Source organism: Rhincodon typus, chromosome 16, assembly GCF_021869965.1.
Source record: "Rhincodon typus isolate 14 chromosome 16, sRhiTyp1.1, whole genome shotgun sequence".
Taxonomy (NCBI): Eukaryota; Metazoa; Chordata; class Chondrichthyes; order Orectolobiformes; family Rhincodontidae; genus Rhincodon; species Rhincodon typus.
In genome coordinates this window covers 30,589,941-30,610,909 of record NC_063347.1, presented here as the reverse complement: position 1 = coordinate 30,610,909, position 20,969 = coordinate 30,589,941, and the positions used below count along the sequence as shown (strand labels likewise).

The 20,969-nt window shown below is 39.6% G+C and overlaps 1 protein-coding gene across 1 annotated transcript in view; it reads right to left on the bottom strand.

Annotated features, from left to right (window-relative positions):
• The window catches only part of abhd6a (abhydrolase domain containing 6, acylglycerol lipase a), an 84,858-nt gene extending 72,665 nt beyond the window's left edge, over window positions 1-12,193 (bottom strand). The window contains exon 1 of the mRNA XM_048606727.1: window positions 12,034-12,193. The gene's annotated coding sequence lies outside the window, so the exon portion shown is untranslated. The remainder of the gene's footprint in view (window positions 1-12,033) is intronic.
• Between the last annotated feature and the right edge of the window lie 8,776 nt (window positions 12,194-20,969).

Below are 20,969 nucleotides of genomic sequence, written 5' to 3'. Positions count from 1 at the left end.
TATAACATTCTTGCTCTATTCAACAGAAAAAAGCATGTGCTCAAGGATAGAACCAGAGCCAAGCTTTATTTACTTGAATTCATATTGCAAACCTGTTCCTCTTAACCAAGCCCCTGTTAGTTTTTGGTCTCTTTCTAAGTGTGTCCCCAGTTAATGCCCACCACTTGCATACAATTAAACACAACTAATATACCATTAACAGAGACCTCCTCTCTCTACAAATACAAATTAGAGATATGAACAAACTATGTTTCAAAACAAAATACACTGAAGACATCCATATTTTGCACAAAACATTGCACTGAGATCTCTAAGAAATTGTAATTTCATTTTATTATTGAATTCTTATGGAGTTAGTAAGCATAGATTGAGGCCACCTAACAAGAAACCTGTTTAAATTCTCACTCTGGAAACTGCTCTAGATACGTTGAGCTCGCTTGGTTCAGGTTTCCATGCTGACATTCCTTTATCTAATACATCAACTGCTTCTCTGGCATTCCTGTGATGCATTGACACTTATCCTAATTTTATCTTTGCCTGTAGATCTGCTAAAAATGCTTTCATCTGCTGCCTGACTTTAATCCTTCCTTTGTATTGACACCCGAGTCCGGTATCTGAACTACTTCAAAATCAGTCAATCATTGGGTCTGCTGCTGTTTGTGTCACTAAGGATTGCCTCAGTGAAGACTGAAGGAAAAGACTGTTTCCCAGGATCATCTTTCTCGGAGATTCCTTTCAGAAACTCTAACAGAAAGTGCATACATTCACAACTAAGCAACTGATGGCCATCCATTTTCAAATATAGTACCACAAATTTTACCTAATAAAGCAAGTGATAATGTCAAGGACATACTTTGTTTCCTTTTTGGTGAGGACGTAACATCTATCCACAAATCCATTGGTTAGATGGTTCAGACTCTGTTCATTTCAAAGAGTAATCACACCCCAGCAATTTAGTTATTTTCTGAAATTTTCAACAAATAGACACACAAATTTTAGTTCCTGCACAATCAGTATGCAATTAACAATCATTATAAATTGACGTCATTTACAGTGATATACAACATCCGACAACATTAAATTAGAGCATGTTCATAATAATCAGACTGAAAAATGCTTTTAACATCTTGCTTTTTAAGTAGGTTCATCTCTTTGTAGATATTTTCTGGGCAGATTTGCTAGCTTATGGTTCCAAAATCCTGTTTTGAAGCCATCCTGTTAGCCGCTAGGAAGGATGTCACTGTAAATATGACTTGCACCATCACATCAACTTGTGCAGTCCAGCTTTACCCCGATGCTGTTAACTTCTCATTGTGAATAGTGACAAGGTCGAACCATTTACACCTCAACTTTCACAGTGTAACTGAAGATTCAACACTTCGTAGTTTAGATCACAATGTCCCTTCGGATCTTTTCTCCTAATCACAAAGATCTTACTCTCACCCCATCAAGTCCATTTATTCTGATTGAACGGAATTCTGAATCTGAATATCACCTGTGTCCTGATTTAACAGAATTCTGAAACCCATATCTTCCTAACAACAGTAACACTGCACTGCAGGTCTCTTGAAGTAGACTGCAATAACTTTACAATGCCAAATAGTCACATGCAGTCCATCCTCTGATCCATGACCACAAGCTACTGCATTGTCCCTGACATTAGCTCATGTACCTCCAACATCAGAATACGATGGCAGTCAGAATATAATGGCAGATTTAAATAAAACTGTTTGGTATTGTCATGCCCTTCACTAACAAATAAATTACAGTTGTGATGCAGTCATGCAGCTAAGAATGAAATTGATTCCATACTTATCTGTAGGACAACAGCAATTATCAGATGCCCTTATGTAAACATTTGGTACATGTAGCCTTGCAAGGAGAACTGTGAATGTTTCTTTCTTGGATGCATTAATTAACAGTCCAAGAAATCTGATCACTGAGAATGTGGTGCAGAGGGGGCAAGGGGCACGTGCCAGTTGCAATATTCCTGCTGCCTGAATAACTTAATCATCCAGACATACAGTTATGATACTTGCACAACTCATTGGCTGTACAGGGGAGATATTGCAGATCTATAAAGCCACTTAAAACGCATGGCGCTTCCTAAATGGGAGGTATAAATTGGCTATTGATACACTTTAGAAGCAGAGGGATGGCTGAAGAAAGTAATGAGAGAGCAGCAAAGCCCGGGCATAGGCAGTGAACAGGAAGAGGGGCTTCCTATACCCTCAGAAATCAGGAAGATGTCCATGTGTCGATGCTATTGATGGAGGGAAGAGATTTAAAAAATTACAAGAACATCCACCACATAGGTGCAATGCCAGAAGAAATTAACTGATTTCACTGAAGTTGTTCAGGCTGAATATTGCTCTTTTACACGCTGCTCAAACCTCCACCATTTACACTCTCACTGATTATAAAACGTCGCTCCTCTGCTCCTCTTCACGCTCCTATACTTACAGCACCACATTTCATTATAATCCTAACTCACACAGACTAACTTTGTGCTGAGCAGCCTGCCAAGGAAATTTCACATAATCGCCAGAATCTTCCTGGGCCCTGAACAATGTGGGCCTATGGTGAGGAATTTGGGAAAATGGTGTGAGAAGTCCAGCAAGGCCTTTCTCAATGCCAATGAGTTGTATTTTCCAACCAAATTCTGGATGTTTGTGAGCAGCAAGAGGTTTATTAGCATTATCACTCCAGGTCCCAGTGTGCAAAGTAGGACACCAATTTCCCTTTATTCATCATAGTTGCAGTAAATCCATGAACTGTGCTGGTCAGCTCTGGACTGAGTTCTTGATCATGTGCATAATGGCCTTTTAAAGGAGGTGCTGACACCAGATATCCCAGGACATCCTGGCAGTGGCAAATGTGTCTGGCTACAGCGAGTTGGAGAATTGGGCTGGCATGGGGCAGTGTAGGCAGTTAGGGAGACACATTTGGAATGACAGCATGAGAAAATATGCTACGCCAGCGGGAGAGAAACCCTCAGTGAATCTCAATGAAAATGACATCGCCAAAATGTGGCAACATTACAGAGCATGTATGAGTCCAGCTGCAATTTCCCTCAAGGCTATTATATAGAACTTTACAACACAACAAGCAGCTCCAGAAGAACAAGTCTATGCTGAATTTTATGTCTAAGTGACGGCATCATCCTTCATCACAGCCCTTCCCCAGTACTCACACACTCACCATTATTACGCTGGGTAACCTGACAGGGAGATTACACACAAAGCTAGATGGAACTGCAATTCAGGTCATCCACAAATATGTTCTTTGTCTAGAGCATGGAAGCTATTCAGTCCAACATCCTACAATAACATAGTCAGCTGCATCAATAGCACAGCTGAAAATGCTACGATGCTGGCAGAGGCAGGCATTTGGTTTTGGGGACAAGGTCAATATTAACCTCCAAAGCAGCACAGCAGTCCTACATTTAAGAGCACAAAACAATTGGAGCAGGTAAATAATTTGACCTTCGAGCTTGGGGTCCAGTACAGTTTTCAATATGATCCTGGCTGATCTTCTGCCTGAACAACACTTTCCACCTATTCCCTGAATCCCTTGGTTCCTTGTGACCCCCAAAAACCCATAGTGAAAATATTCCACCATGGAGTATCCATGTCTCTGCTGGATAGACAATTCCAAATATTTACAACTTCTCAATGACAGAACTTCTCCTCATCTCAGTCCTACATGATTGACAGCTCAATTTTCACATTGCAACTCTAGGTACGGCGAGGCATTTTCCCAGGATAATTATATTGATTTTTACGGGAGACATATCTGCTGACTTTCCTCACATGCCTGCTCTCCTACCAAACACACTGCCACTTCTCTTGTTGGTGTCACACAATCAGCAGAGTTGCTCGGACGCCAACTGAGATGCTATCAGTCAGCAGCCAGGATTCCGCAGTCCAGGGTCACAACAATTCATCTATCACACCCAACTGAAGTGTCTTCAACAGAATTTCAGCAGCCTTCCACATCCTAAGCTGTAGCCACATGGTCACACATTATGGAAGCACTGGGACAGGGAACGGAGCACACACAAGTACAAGAGTGATTCTCAATTATTTCTGCTGGCTAATAGAAATGTAACTGAGTCAATGATAAATCAGATTTTTGTTTTAGTTCAGGTTTTGGTCTTTATCTTTGCAATGAAGAGAACACAAGATGCATAAATCTAAACTGAAGGATGGCCACTAAATAGTGATTCCATGGAAATTGGTAAGGACTGTGGGGCTGTTGATGCGTTGAGCATAGAGGTGTTGATTTAGGTGAAGTGCTCCTTGATGAACTGCTCTCTGAATTGAGCTCTAGCATGGAAGGCCACTGACAGTTATTGAGTCTCTTTTGATTGATAAAGATGCTGGGTTAGTAAGGGGACCATGGAAGGCAATGGGGGATTCAACCAACATCACCTAGGGAAAGCTCACCCACGTGGGCGAAAGCCCAGTGCTCTCTTGGTTTGCCTCCCTTCTTCCATAGGGAAGGAAAGGAGGCGTAGTTATTTAATGAAAATCTTCTTGGTGAATTGAAGATTGCACAAATATTGCTACAAAATAAAACTCCTGCAGCCAAAATGCTGCCTGAACACCTGCTTTGAATATGGAGAACCTCTTTATCTTTGCTGCTCCTCCTCAAAGACAGATCTGTGAGACTGCCCTGGCTACAGCCAAACAAACTATTTGAAGAAAATGGACACAGTGCAGCTAATTTCTTGGCCAGAGCGTTAGCAACAGCTAAAAAAACAACATGACATCACATGACAAGGATATGCATTTGCATCTCTTTTAAAGCTAGTCTTGGAGTCGTCTTGAATTCGACTGGGGATCTATTTAATTCTAGTAATATGCTGCCCTGTTATTGCCACAAAATCAGAAAAAAACACAAGGAACAATTTGGATTTTTTATCCAAATTAATTGCAAAAAAGACATCTATTACATTCCACAAACAGATTCAGGTTAATAAAACTTGCTTTTATAAATCTAAGTCAATCAGCTTTAAATAGAATCATGAATATGAGAGAATGTCATCTGTATCTATAAACCTAATGTCTACACAGTAAGGTGCCACTGAATGCAGGTATCCCAACTGAGGGTTTGCTGTTTTAGGCAGTTCAGCAATTCTCTAAGGGCAGCTTTAAATTTCACTGCGACAGTGTTCTGAAGTCCCGCATTGTCATGCTCCTTAGCAACCTTGTATCCTAGCAACAGAAACAAAATGTGAACAGGCCTAACTGCAATACTTGTCAGCAAGATAAGTTTTATCCAGTCAGTATCTGGTTTATAGATCTGGTGAAAAGTAACCAGTAAAAAAAAGGACACTTCAAAAGAATTAAATAAGCACAACTGTAACCTGATGTGACAGCTACTAACAAAGACAGACAGACAAACATCAGCCCAAGACCTTTTGGTGTACGGCACTTACAACTGTGGATTCTAACTGAAAATGTAACTGATTTATTTTAGTTCAGTTTGGCAGCCCAAATAATGACAATTTCAAGATTTAATTCTTAGGGGACATACTTTGCCCGACAATGCCCTATTTTATCTTAGAATCAGTATTAAGCATGATTCTGCGGTGATAATTTCTGCAAGTTTCAATACTGATCCTGACTTGCCATTTAAAAATGCTGTAAACACCTGCAACACAATGGGACAATCAGTGACACAAAGGGGTATATCATCCACAAAAACGTAATAATATCCCTAAAGCTCAACTGGCAACAGAACGGCCTAGAGTAGCAATGAGCTATTCAAATAAGGAAAGCTCAAATTTGATTTCAGGTCTTGTTGATCTCAGCCAGTCCAGTGGAAGTGCTGATGTTACTATACTTGAGGTGAGAAAGGGCAAAATGGCTACAGGAGTCCTTCCCCCTGTCTCCTCCAGTAGTTTGTTGATGTAAGTACTTGCTCATGGACAAGGCACAGGAGGTCAATGAGCACTGTCAAATCCTCATCTCAATCTGTACCGTCGAGAGAGCAACAAAGAGACGACGCAATGTCTTCTTAAATACTGCCCTTACAGAATTGGATCAAAGGACAAGAGTGGGTGTGTAACTGGTTAAGGAGGAGACAGTAAATACTTTACGTACATTGTTGTATTGTGTACAATCCCTGACCACAATGTTTCACAGCTGTGAAAATGTCACACAAAAAGGAAATGGCACTCATTGTCTAGCACACAGAAGTGCCGTTCTTAAAATGACAGGATCCAATCTGAAGATTCAATTATTACAAAATACAATATGCCATCCTCTCCTTAAAAGCTTCATGTGAAAAATCACTGAAGCCGGCAATGGTAAGATATAAACAAACAGAAATAAAATCACTCTGACTGACAACCTCCTTTTAAATATTCATAATTTGAAACAGCATTCGAGATTCAATCAACAGCTAGATATTGAGTTGAGTTTTACAAATTCCCAACATTCAGAAATTCAAAGACAATCTTCAATGGGCTTTTCCCTTTAGTAATCTGTGAGACAGAATTTATGGCTCTTCCAAGTGTGTTTTGCTCTATGCTGACAGTACTAACCTATAACATTTAGCCTTTTATTTGATTGGAACATCCAGAGTTCAGGACCAATTGCATTCCTCTGTTCACATTACAGAATTAATAACCTTAAATATCAGCATTTTAGGCACTCAATTCAGAAGAATAATAATTTCAGCAAAGCAGAAACATTGTAAATCAGATTATCAAAGGCAGATTTGAGATACAGGATTTATTATATAGTTTGCTTTATTACTAAATAATGCAACTTTCATAGAATTTCAACATTATTCTAAAAAGATGATGCAAATGTATTGCACAAATGTGGAAATGCCCTCAATTCCATGTTTTTTGTGAAATATGCTACACCAGGTATTTAGATCAGATTATACTCAAAACCTGCCTGATATAGTGCCTAGTAAGTATTTCATCCTATCAACATTTTGATACTTTGAGCTCAGGGTGATATAATGCCAGTACCAGGATTTCAGAACAAATGCACATTACTTATTTACCTGACAATCACATTGCTTCAGCTCATTAACCCTTACAAGCAGATCAATGTTTCTTCTTCATACATTCATTCATGGGATGTGGGTGTCGCTGGCTAGAATAGCATTTACTACCGTTCCTAACTGGCCTACAGAAGGTAGTGCTGAAGCTGCCTTCATGAATGCTGTAGTTCATGTGGCACAGGGGATGGAAGATGCAGGATTTTGATCCAATGACACTGAAGGAATGATTCCAAGTCACGAAAGGGTGAGTCATGGTAGAAAACATGCAGGTACTGGTGATCCCATGCATCTGATGTCCTTGTCCTTTGAGGTGTTAGAGGTCATGGGTTTAGAAAGTGCTGTTGAAGGACCCCTGGTAAATTGCTGCAGCGAGTTATGTAGACGGTACACTCTGCTGTCAGTAGTGGAGTGAGTGAATATCTAAAGTGGCAGATTTTTGGGGAGATGGTGGTATGGTGGTAATACCATTGTGCTAAAAATTCATAAGAATCAGACTTGTGTTCTGGGAACTTGGGTTCAAATCCATCACTGCAGATAACGGAATTTAAATGCAAATAATAGATCCTGAATAACAGGATTCCCAGCCTCTGATCTGCTCTTGTGAACACAGGTATTTATATCGTTATTCTTTCATGTGGGCATCATGATCAAGGTCAGCAATTAATGCCCATCCCTACTCTTTTGAATTTAGTGGTTTGTGAGGTAAGTTCAGAGTCACTCACATTGCTGTGGATCTGGAGTCACGTGTAGGCTAGATCAGGTAAGAATGGCAGCTTTCCTTCTCAAAGGGACATTAGTAAACCAGGCAGCTTTATATGATTATTGACAATAGTTGTCATAGACAGCACCAAGATAGCATCATATGCCAGACTTACGAATTAATTGACAATAACTATCAACATTCTGGGGTGAAAATTTGACTAGGAATCAAACTGGACTAGCCATATAAATACTGCGCAACAAGAGCAGGACAGAAGCTAAGAATACTGAATTCACCTCCTGAGTCCTCAAAGTCTGTCCACCATCTACAAGACACAAGTCAGGAGTGTGATGGAATATTCCCCACTTGTCTGGATTAGTGCAGCTCCAACAACACTCAAGAAGACTGACACCATCACAAACATCCAATCCAACACCAATGCACAGTAGCAGTAGCGTGTACCACCTAGATATAGATATTGACCAAAAGTCCTGACAGCACCTTCCAAACTCACGATAATGACCATCAAGAAGGACAAGTACAGCACACATGGAAACATGATCACCTGTAAGTTCCCCTCCAAGCCACTTGCAGTCCAGACTTGGAAATATATTGTTGTTCCTTCGGTATTACTGGGTCAAAATCCTGGAATTACCCCCCTAACAGCATTGCGGGTGTATCTACACCAAATGGACGGCAATGATTCAAGAAGGGAAGCTCACCACCATTTTCCCAAAGGGCTATGATAGTAGGAATAGGCTGTCTTGGTGACAAAGTGAAGGTGGTCAGAAAGTCATTTCTGTGTAAAATAGGACACCAAGTTTGTATGCAGTCTGTTTCAACTCAAACAATGATCAGGGAGAGGAGTTGTGGCTATGGAAAAACATTCTTTAAATTCAATCATAGGATGTGGGTGTTGCTGGCTGGGCCAGTATTTATTGCCCATCAGAAGGTGCTGGTGAGCTGTCTTCTTGAACCACCACAGTCCACTTGCTGTAGGTAAACCCACAAAGCTAATGGTGGGGACAGAAAACAATAGTTTCAGCATTCTTAATATTTAGTTGAAGGCAATTTCTACTCATCCAATACAGAAAGCTTGACAAGCAGCACAAATTTGGGACAGTGAATGGGTCAAGAGAAGTGGTAGGGAGGTGAAGATATATTTCATCAGTATAAAGCAGCACATCATTAGTTGCGTGCAATTTTATGAAGGATCACCAAAGTGTAGGGAGCCCAATGCAAATATGGATACTGGCAACAATACAGATTGTGTGAACAGTGAAGGAGGAGAATGCTGTCTGTATATTGTTTCAAGTACAACATGGAAACAACTTTACACACAATAATTCAGCACAGAGCAGGAATATAAATCAAGCAGTTCTAAATATCACATGCAATTAGAAGGCAAGAGAATTGTTTTTGCCTATCTATCTCAGTTAATTTACTCCCAAAAGTCATAACAGTGCATATGTTCTGCATACATTATTTTAACATTGAATTATTTAATCACAGAGTAGTTCTGGTTATTGTAAAAGTCACACAGGGACGTAACAATTAAGCCACATTTCCACATTTTTATTTTTGTATCCTAATGTTTAGCAGATTCTAGGAAATCACTCATATTTTATTATGTATACATTTTCTTGGCAAACTCTTTCGGAAGCTGCAATAGCCCAAACTACGAGAACACATATGGTAAATTAACTTAAGCTAAAAAAAACTCATATTTTTCTCATAAAATCTCATCAAAATACCTTGCACTGAAAGTCAAGCTCAATTCTAATGTATTGGACAATAGTGATCCTACAGCAGGCACTCATATTTTTAAGTTTAAATTTCAACTTGGATCATCCACTAGCATAAAACTGAGCTCAAAATCCAGATCTCCAACTTTTCTTAAAGCAGATATTTAGAAATGGACTTCTCCTAGCCAGAGTCATGGCAATCTCTGTAGCACTGCTCAACTCCACGCGCTTGGAGACAGATAAAATCGACAGCACAATGAACCCGAGGAAATGACAATGCTAGTCAGAGTATCATGGCACTATATTTGGGTTATTTCCCAAAATGGTTCTATTCAGCATGAGGACCATGGGATGTGAATGAAAGTACCAATCAAACTATATTCCCTATCGTGCTACAATGTCTCTGAGTGGTAACATCTGTTAAACTTTCTGGAGCATGGTCATTTTGGTGTATGAGTTTGAGCTTCATACTTCACTGCAAGTAGTTATTCTGACTGGTTATTCCCAGATTGTCTCCTTTCACATTTCCTGTAGTTTTTATCAAAATGGAAGTGAGCACATTATACCGAGCACTGTAGGTTTGTTTGATGACTGAGATTAATGGTCATGTACCCTCTTCTCCCATCTATTTTCCCCAACCTTTTCAACTGTTACTTTTCCCCTCTGTTCTATGACCAGGTCTAGCTATCTGCAGTCCCTCTAAATCTGTTTATATCATGTCATCTAGACTTCATGTTTGAAAGAATACCATAGGAGATTAGCTAACGGTCCTTCATAAAAAATAAAGTCTGGGGAGTTTAAGCATGCTTAGCACTTACTGTTTCTCTATGCGATGAGGCTCCAACTGAACCCATAAGCTTCATTAGAGAAAAGAAGAAAAAGGGGAGACTGGGTCACTCCAGAGCACAACACAGGCTTCCTATCAGCTAGAAAATGGCACTCCTCATTTTCACACCAGTTTCATTGTCCAGTAACTGTAGCAAGTGCAGAAAATCTACCACCACCAGTAACATTCCAATGCAGAAGCCAGCAAATTGAAATCAAAATGGATCGACTGGCAGGTTCTAGAAATAAGATTTTGAAGAAGGTTGGAAGACGAGGATCAAGCCGATGATTACAAAAAGTCTAGCCTCATTGAAATAGCTGGAATTGCAATAAGTGGGACTACTGTTCAAAATGGGTGGATTGACATGACTTTTAAATGTAAGCTGAGCTCAAAATCTTGCAGAATTTCTTTAGCCCAATCATCAACAGGGTCAACGGGCTGAGGAGTAGCCGATGGAGTTAAATTGCGATAAATGTGATGTGCTGCATTTTGGAAAGGCAAATCAGGGCAGGGTTTATACACTTCATGGTAATGTCCTGGGGAGTGTTGCTGAAGAAAGAGACCTTGGAGCGCAGGTTCATAGATCCTTGAAAGTGAAGTTGCAGGTAGATAGGGTAGTGAAGAAGGAGTTTGGTATACTTTCCTTTATTGGTCAGTGCATTGAGTATAGGAGTTGGGAGGTCATGTTGCAGCTCTACAGGACATTGGTTAGGCCACTTTTGGAATACTGTGTGCAATTCTGGTCTCCCTGCAAGAGGAAGGATGTTGTGAAACTTGAAAAGGTTCTGAAAAGATTTACAAGGATGTTGCCAGGTTTGGAGGGTTTAAGCTCTAGGAAGAGGCTGAATAGGCTGAGGCTATTTTCTCAGGAGCCTCTGAGACTGAGGTTTGTAAAATCATGAGGGGCATAGATAGGGTAAATAGACAAGGTCTTTTCCCCAGGGTGGGGAGTCCAAAACTAGACGGCATAGGTTTAGCGTGATAGGGGAAAGACTTGAAAGGGACATAATGGGCAACATTTTCAAGCAAAGGGTGGTGCGTGTACGGAATGAGCTGCCAGAAAAAGTGGTGGGGGCTGGTACAATTACAACATTTAAAAGGCATCTGGATGGGTATATGAATAGGAAGGGTTTAGAGGGATATGGGCCAAATACTGGCAAATGGGATTAGATTAATTCAGAATGTCTGGTTGCATGGATGAGTTGGATTGAAGAGTCTGTTTTCGTGCTGTATAGCTCTATGAATCTATGACTCTATGTACATCGTTCTGAACAGCAAAGTCAAATTGATGTTGATTTCCTGAGTCATGTCATTCATCTTGGGCCACCATGATTTTAATGTCTAAATTAGAAAGTACTTATGATATCAGACCCAATATTTTGTTCTAATTCTAATCTATAATTATAATCTAATTCCAGATTCCAGCAAAAATGCATTCCTTACTTCTAGTTGAAATAATTACTTAATGTCAGCCAATAGTTACAGGAGTTTCAGCTAATGCTAATACAATTTTTGTAAGATTTAAACAAATTGGCAAATGCACTTAAAAGGAAATCATTCACAACATTCAATTCATGTTCTTAACACTGTCTAGGTAACAAGTCACCAATTTTTTGCTTTACTTTGTGCTTATCAACATGCGTCAGGTAGTTTATAGAGTAATGCAGATTCCATCAAACGTTCTTCCCTAAGCTGCTTATGGCAATCTAATTATTCTGAGTTGAGAGGATACTCACAAGGTAATCACTTAGTTTTCGTTTTGTTTTTTCATGCAATTGGCTCTGGAATCAGAAATGCATTTCCTATTGAAGCATTTTCCTCTGGTCTGACCTCATTACAGCTTTGATCCAAAAATGGGCACAACAGCTGAATTACAGCAGGGAGCTGCAAATGATTTCTCTCACGTTCAAAGCAGCATTTCATTGAGTGTGTCATCAAGAGCCTAAGCCAGTGAGAATTGGGATAAATTCACTGGTGGCTGGAGTCAGACCTGGAATAAAGGGAAACCAATGGTGGAAGTCACATGTTTTGGATGTGCTGCTGAAGAAGCGAGTTGCTGCACTGCACCTTGTACATACTGACAGTTTGCTGGTTGTAGAGGGCATACACATTTACTCACAGAACCAAAGAGGTATATAGTAGAGAAACAGGCCCTTTGGCCCAATTTGTCCATGCCAACCAGGTTTCCTAAACCAAACTAGTCCCATTTGCCTGCATTTGGTCCATATCCCTCTAAACCTTTCTTATTCACGTACCTATCCAAATGTCTTTTAAATGTTGTAACTGTATCTGCCTCTACCACTTCCTCTAGCAGCTCATTCCATATAAGCACCACCCTCTGTGTGAAAAAGTTGCACATCAGGTCCCTTTAAAATCCTTCCCCTCTCACTTTAAACCTATGCCCTCTAGATTTGGACTCCCCTACTCTGGGAAAATACCTTGGCTATTCACCTTATCTCTACCCCTCATGATTTTAAACTGTGGTGAAAGCAGAAAACATGATATTTTGCTATTTGATCTTGAAGACCTATGTGCTTTTTGAAAGGGAGCTTGGAATTTGACTTTTTAGACAGATGTTTAAAAGAGTTCCCTATTCCCTTCTTGCACATTCTTACCTAGTATCCCCCTAAATGTATTCTTCAAATTCACAGTGATAGGAAAGTGACACAAAGTGAATTGCAATTATAAACAGCCAATACTGGCAGATCAAGCTAAATGGCCTTCTTTTGCGATGTAACCATTCTGTGACTCTTACTCCCTGTGTCAGCAAGTTCCACATTTTCTTCACTCCATGGGCCAAGACCATTTCTTCTGAATTACCGAAGAATGCATTCAAGGGGATACTAGGTTGGCATGTGTAAGAAAGGAATTGGGAGCTGTTTTAAAAATCTGTCCAAGCCTCTATATTAAAGCATTCTTATCTATGAAATTATTTTTTATCTTCCAGAACTTATATTTGGAAGGCCTTTCACTCTTGCAATAGCCTGAGCTTAACGTTGTCAGCTAAAGCAAGTGACAACCTCTGTTTTCCTTTAGTTTCTAGAATGTCATTGGATGGAGAATTTCTAAGGATACCCAAAGCATCATTTTCTCAGTGGGAGTGTATATTCCCTAAAAGTATAAATGAATTATAAAGTGTTGCGTAGGTGATGCTTCAGACAGAAACCAAAGATAACTGCCTTCTGTTTTACTTTGGAGGTAAAACCTAGCTTGGAAAAACAACAAAATAGGGATGATTAAACAATTAGTTTTTTGTTTCTTTAAATAACTGGCCAATGGCTTGGTCAGAGGTAGGTTTTAGAGGGTGTCTTAAATAAAAAAACGGGTTGTAGAGATTTGGAAGAGACTGCCACCTTGGCATGATGAAGACATAGACACTAATAGCAGAACAATTAAAATCAGGGATGCTCAAGAGATAAGAGTTATATGAACACAGTTATCTCAGAAACTGTAGGACTAGAGATGACAGACTAAGAGGGGGCAAGGTCATTGAAAGAACAGGAATTAAGGATGAAGATTTTGAAATCAACATTGTTTCATTGGGAACCAACGTAGTTCAGCAGGCACAAGTGATGAATGAAACATACATATTGAGAGCCCAGATGACAAAATGTAGGCCACCTGCTGGGAATGTGTTTTACTTTGAGTTATAAAGAAAGGCTGGATAGGCTGAGACTTTTTTCACTGGAGCATAAGAGGCTGAGAGGTGACAGGTATATAAAATTAACGACAGGTATAGATAGGGTTAATGGTAGGTGTCTTTTCCCTAGGATGGGGCAATTCAAGACTAGGAGCATTTTTTAAGGTGAGAGGAGAGAGATTTAAAAAAGAGATGAGGGGCAAATTTTTTACACAAGGGGTAGTTGCAGATGGAATGAACTTCCTGAGGAAGTAGTGGATGCGGGCACAGTTATAACTTTTAAAAGACATTTAGATAAGTACACGAATAGAAAAGGTTTGGAGGGATATGGGCCATGAGCAGGCAGGTGGGGCTAGTTTAGTTTGGGATTATGTTCAGCATGGACTGGTTGGACTGTTTCCATGCTGTATGACTCTATAACAGTCAATTCTAGCAGTAAAAAAGGCATGAATGAGATTTTCAGCAACAATGAGCTGAGACAAGGGCAAAGTAAGGGGTTGTTATAGGTGGGAACAGGTTTGCTTAGTGTTGAGACAAATATGTTTGGAAATTCAACTCAGGTCAAATTTGACACCAGGGTTACAAACTGTCTGAGATTAGTTTCAGGCAGCTGCCACAGTGAAGGATGCAATCGGCAGTTAAGGGCTGGTTTAGAGCTGGGACTGAAAGCAATGACATTGGTGTCCCTAACATTTAAATGGAGGTAATTTCTGAACATTCGGTACTGAATATCTGATCAGCAGTTTTAATAATTCAATAGTCATGAATGAGTCAAAATAGATGGTGATGAAGTATAGCTGGATATTGTCAGTCTACTAGTAAAAACTAATGCTGTATCTTTGGATAATGTTACCAAAGGCTATGTGGTAATGAGATATAGGAGCAGCAAGAGAAGACATTGCAAAAGATACTCTAGCTATGTGCAAACACAAGTGCAAAATAAACTGTAGTTAACAACTCATGTTTAGTGTCATGAATGGATTAAAAATCCACCTTTTTGATATATTTAGTGACTTTTAAAAACACACAGAACAGCCTAACAAAGATGGCTACCAGAATCATGTGACTGGACTTAGTAGCAATCTTTTAAAAACTTCTCAGAAGTCAAAGTCAGCCAATCAACATCTCATGTATCTAGTGATGGGGACTAAATTCTAACTATTGTGTTATAAATTGCCACAGAGTTGAGCATCTATAAAAGAATCACAAGTTATCCCTATCCTGTAAGATGATGTTAATAGCTCTACTCAACTTGAGGTGCACTATAGATAGGTGTTTACCTGAAACGCAAGCTTTTGTCTTAATGGTAACTGTCTCCTCACTTCACTGCACATCCACCACCTGAAAAGGCTTGGTCACATGACTGGCAGCACTGAATCCAACTGCCTAGTAACCACACAATTTTGAAATAACTTTCAGTTAGCTCCTTCATAAAGCATTCACTGATGATAGCAAAACCCCTAACTCCAGGCTACAAAGGAAAAGCCTCTGGCCCCTAAAAAGCAGCAAGAAAAAGTTCATTTTATGCTCTCTATAATCAACGTTCTTTGGTCAAAACAGCAAATCAGTAATTACATTTCAGAAATATTTCTCGGACGACCTTCAAAGGAATTTTAAAGAGAAGAACTTCTCCACAATTCTTGAACTGCCCAACTTAATCCTTGAAGGGACTGCAGACTGCTGTTTGGACTTCTGAAGTTCATCTTAAAAGCAAAGACACTGATAAACAGGTGTCTCTCAGATGTCGCGCAAGTAAGCTGTCGCTAACTGAATAATCTAATTTTTCTATTTTAATTTGATATGTTCATAAATGTTTGCATGTGTGCCTGTGTTGCAAAGTATTCATCACCGGCACCCCCAACATGTGAAATAGAATCTCTTATTTCTCTTATAACTTTACAATAGTATGGTGAGGTCTTTACAAAATCAGCATTCAGAGAAGCATTGGAAAATATAACAACACTGTTTAAAAAAGGGAAAAAAATTAAATTGGAACTTTGTTATGGACAGGTGGTGAGAAAAGGGAGAGATATTAGTTTTAAAACTCTACAGCTGTCCACAACAGTATTCAAAAGCCTCCAACTATATACATTATATATAAAATATAAAGATTCAATTGTGTTTTTTTCGTAGTGTTGAGGGAGGTGAGTGGAAACAGAACAGGGAGAGCTCTTGTTCTTCTTTAAATGCACCAAGAGGATGCAACTGACTGAACCTCAGGTTATCATCCAAAATTACCTCTAACGATCCAACGATAAGCCTGACTCTAAACCTCTCCGAGTCACCTTCCAATCTGAGGATACAGTCTACTTGCAGACTGGAAGTGTTTAAACACATACTCTGATACAAAATCCCATATTGAACTAAAATAAACAGATTAAAACAAAGAATATTCTGTTCCACCTTGAGTAAAATGGAGTGCCAATCAAGCAGACCATTCAATCTTAACTCCCACCATATTTATAATCGCTTGTTCTGATCAGTGCTCACTGATGATAGCAAAATGCTCAGCTCCAATTGCAGTTCCTTAGTAATGAAGCAGTCCATTCTTGTACACAGCACATCCCACACCAGTAACACCTTGGGGGTTGCCACTGACCTGAAACTCAGTTGAACCAGTCACAATAAAGTTATGGGTATTACAGCAGGTCAGAGGCTGGGTATTCCATGTTGTGTGGACCACCTCCTGACTTCTCCTCACCTACTAATAATAGTAAAAATATAAAGGAATAAACTTCACTTGACTGGAAGGGTTCAGCTGCAACAGCACTCAAGAAGCTCGACACCATGAGAAGTAGCAGTCTGCTTGCTTGGCAGCTTATTTATTCATTTAAATATCCAGCCACTCTATGCTGCATTATAGACTTAAATTACACAGCAGGCAAGGCTTATTCCAAAATCAATTAAACATTTCAAAATGTTAACTCTGTTTCACTCTATGCTGATACTGCCTGGTCCACTGAGCATTCTGAAGAAGGGTCTAGGCCCGAAACGTCAGCTTTCCTGCTCCTCTGATGCTGCTTGGCCTGCTGTGTTCATCCAGCTCTACACCTTGTTATCTCCTTTATTCTCTGTTTGTTTTTCATACTTTCAACATCCATACTATTTTGTCTTTTGCACAGTGGCTGCAGTGTGGACTATTAGCACAGTCACTGCAGCAACTCACTTATGCTTTTCAGAAGCACCTGCCAAATCTATAACTTCCACCACCATGAAGATTGAGGGCAGCAAATAATTGGGAAATAACATTACCTCAAACAAAAAAGTTATCCTGCCTTGAACATAAACTCTGTTCCTCAATTGCGGCTAGGTGAAAATCCAGGACTCCCTATAAAAAAGTACCGAAAGACTTGCACCGCACAGACCAAGATGGGTCTACGCTACCTTCTCACATTAAGCATGGACGCAAAGTAAATGTCAGCTTTGCCTTTGATGTGTATGTAGAGAAAGTTATTCTTTTCATAAATACAGAAAAATTTACTAATCAGTCAATGCAGAGCTGGGAGTGGATAAAGAAAGGCACCATTGTAATCTGCAAGGTGAGAAAGGTGGGCACAGGTGTCAGCTTGAAGGGAAGGCGGAGAAGTGCCAACATGAACCAAGGGACATTGGGAAAGGGGAAAAAGAGCAGCAATATCAACCGCACAGTATGAAGGGGGATGGTGGAGGGGCAGCATGAGTTCCTGCATGAATCAGGGACGAGAGTGATGAAAAGTACTTCCCTATACTGGAAGATGTGAGAAAGGTTCTATCATATTACAGCACAACTTTACAAACAACTTAACAATCTATTGAATTAGACAGAAATAAAACATAAAAACCAAAAGAACTGCGGATGCTGTAAATCAGGAACAAAAACAAATAAAACATACATACAACAGCCCATTCATCTTCCTCCACTGGTGCTTTTCTCTAACTTCTCACAGTTCCATACTGTTATTATGTTTTTATGAAGCCAGTGTTTATAAGCCATAATTTGCCTGAAACAAATAAGTTTATGCTTTCACAAATTTTAGTGTAATTTTCCCTGAAGCACTGTTGGGTCTACTTGGAGCTGTACTCATGACAAACCTATACCAAAATAAACTTTCACAGGATAATATTACGCACTACTTTTAATGTGTGATTTTTTTTTGCAGTTCTGCCAGATACTTGGAAGACGAACATCACCTTTATTAGTTTTCAGGTTGCCATGTACATAAGTCACTGCCCTAGCCAAAGTGACAAAGATAAACTGTTCCTGAAACACAAACAAAAGAATTTCTCTTCGATAATACACAAAAAATAGTTCATCCTTCAGTAAGCCCAATCTAGAAACTGGAGGTACAATGCACACAACAAAAGGACAAGTCCTTATCAGCCTCAAATGTGTACCAGAAATACTGTCATTTGACTTACTCAAAGGACTTGTGAACAGTTCAGTCAGAAAACAGTTTCAGAAGCCTAATCATCCAAAGAAAATCATTTCTTGAATGGTCATGACACACACTAATGGCCCAACATAGGCCTGAGATTCCAAACAATTTAACTATTAACATTTTACAGCTCCTTATTTTTATTTTTGAATATTGCAGTAACCTAGCTTTAGAATGAAAACTACATATGTTTGATACAAGAAGCTACACAAAAAGTTATGATAACACCAGGCCTGTTGCTATTTTGCCATTTTGGAAAATCATCAATTATATAGTCAAATCTTGGTCTAAGAAATTTGGTTTCCACATGACAAGATGTAACTGCAGTTTGAGAGAATATGTTGCAGTTGAGTCAGTGAATTGAACAGATGGAAGCTAATGAATCGTATTAGTTATGCATTAATTTATGCAATGGTTGAAAATCAACTAGTCTTCTAATTATTATACAACAAATACTTTATTAACATCATAAAATAAAACTGGATCATAGGACCGCTCTCTCATCTCCAGACAGACAACTGGTAGTGGTTTAACCTGAGGGTCACTACGCCGCAAGTAAGGGAGAGGTTGAGAAGGACAGTCCTTCATGATAATTTGGGAATTAAAGCAATGCTGTTGGCATCACTCTGCATCACAAACAGCCACTCCCAACCCCCCAACTATGTCAACCAACCCACGTTAACATTAAGCCTCCCTACAGCCAATACTTTTATCACAGCATATGCACACTTCTGCATAATCCATTTAACAAGTGTACCATGCTAGTAGACTAATCAATTAGATAATACCAGATTAAAAGTTAATGTGAATACAGAAAAACTGCATCAATACAAAACTAAAATTCTGGTCAAAATTAGTTTCAATCATCTTGTGATTCAATGGTACAATGGTTATTGAGAAAGGCAAGAGAGGAGATTGCTGAGGTCTTGACCCAAGATCTTGGTATTCTCGCTAGCCACTGGAGAGGTTCCAGAGGACTTGCATGTAGCTAATGTTGTTCCTCTGTTCAAGAAGAGAAATAGGGATAATCCAGGAAACTATAGACCAGTAACTCTTATATTAGTACTTGGGAAGCTATTGGAGAGATTTCTTAGGGATAGGATTTATGTACAGTCAGAAAAGCGTGGTCTAATTAGGGAGAGTCAGCATGGCTTTTTGCGGGCAGGTCATGTCTTACTAACTTGGTTAAGTTTTTTGACGAGGTGGCAAAGGTGATCGATGAGGTTAGAGCAGTGGAAGTTGTTAACACGGATTTTAATATAGCTTTCGACAAGGTCCCTCATGTTAGGGTCATCCAGAAGATTAAGATGCATGGGATCCACGGTGACTTAGCCACTTGGATCCAGAATTGGATTGCCCACAGAAGGCAGAGAGTAGCAGTGGAAGGGTGTTTTTCAGGCTGGAGGTCTGTGACTAGTGCAGTTCGGCAAGGATCCATACCGGGACCTCTGCTGCTTGTGATATATATAAATGACGTGGATGAAAATGTAAATGGGTGGGTTAATAAGTTTGCAGTCAATACAAAGATTGGTGGAGCTACGGTTAGTGTATAAGGTTGTCAAAGGATACAGTGGGATTGAGATATGTTGCAGATATGGGCGAAGAAATGGCAAATAGAGATTAATCCGGGAACTTTGGGAGATCAAATGTTAAGTAAAAGTATACAATTAATGGCAGGACCCTGAACAGCATTGATGTACAGAGGGATCTTGGGGTCAAGTCCATAGCTCCCTGAAAGCGGCCACACAAGTAGATAGGGTGGTGAAGAAGTCTGTCAAAAGGTGAAATCCAGGTCAGCCATGACATCAAGGTTATTCACAATCTGGTTCAGCTTCAGATAGATCCCATCAAGAGGAATGGAGTCAATAGTTAGGAAAGGAATTTATGGTGAAGAGCAAAGACAATGGCTTTGGTCTTCCCAACCTTTCATTGGAATAATGTTACTAAGCACTTACTGGATGGTGGGCAAGGATCTGACAATCAAGACACAGTGGAGCAATTGAGAGAGGCAGTGATGGGATTTGGCTGGGTGTCATCTGCTTAGAGGTGAAATCCGACATGTTTTTTAATAATATTGTAGGGGTTCGACATATAGATACGCAACAAAAGGAGGCCAAGACAAGATTTGTGTGAGACAGTGGAGATAATTGAACGTAAGTGAGAAATCCTGTTGCAAGTGATTCTCAGCTACAACTCGACTAGGCGAACCCATCTGCTACATAATGAAGAGATATCATAAAAGGAGGTTGGTACAATTAACAATGTAAAGATGGTATACAGGTTGAGAAAGATGAAGGCGGCTAGAAAGCTGTTGTTTTCCTATTCCACATTCCCCAGTGTAATGGACCAGACCAAACCCCTTCAAACAGATCAAGAAGAAAGCCTAGACCCTAACTTTTATCTTATTTAAAGGCAAATGTAAGGTGCTGTGCTCCAGATGTAATTCAATTGGTTATACTACTTGGCTTTAAGCAAATCACACTGTATTTTAACTGTAGCATAAGAATAGAAAGAAAAGAATTGAGGCTATTGGACAACTTAACAGAATAATACAAAAACAAAGTTGCTGGAAAAGCTCAGCAGGTCTGGCAGCATCTGTGGAGGAGAAAACAGAGTT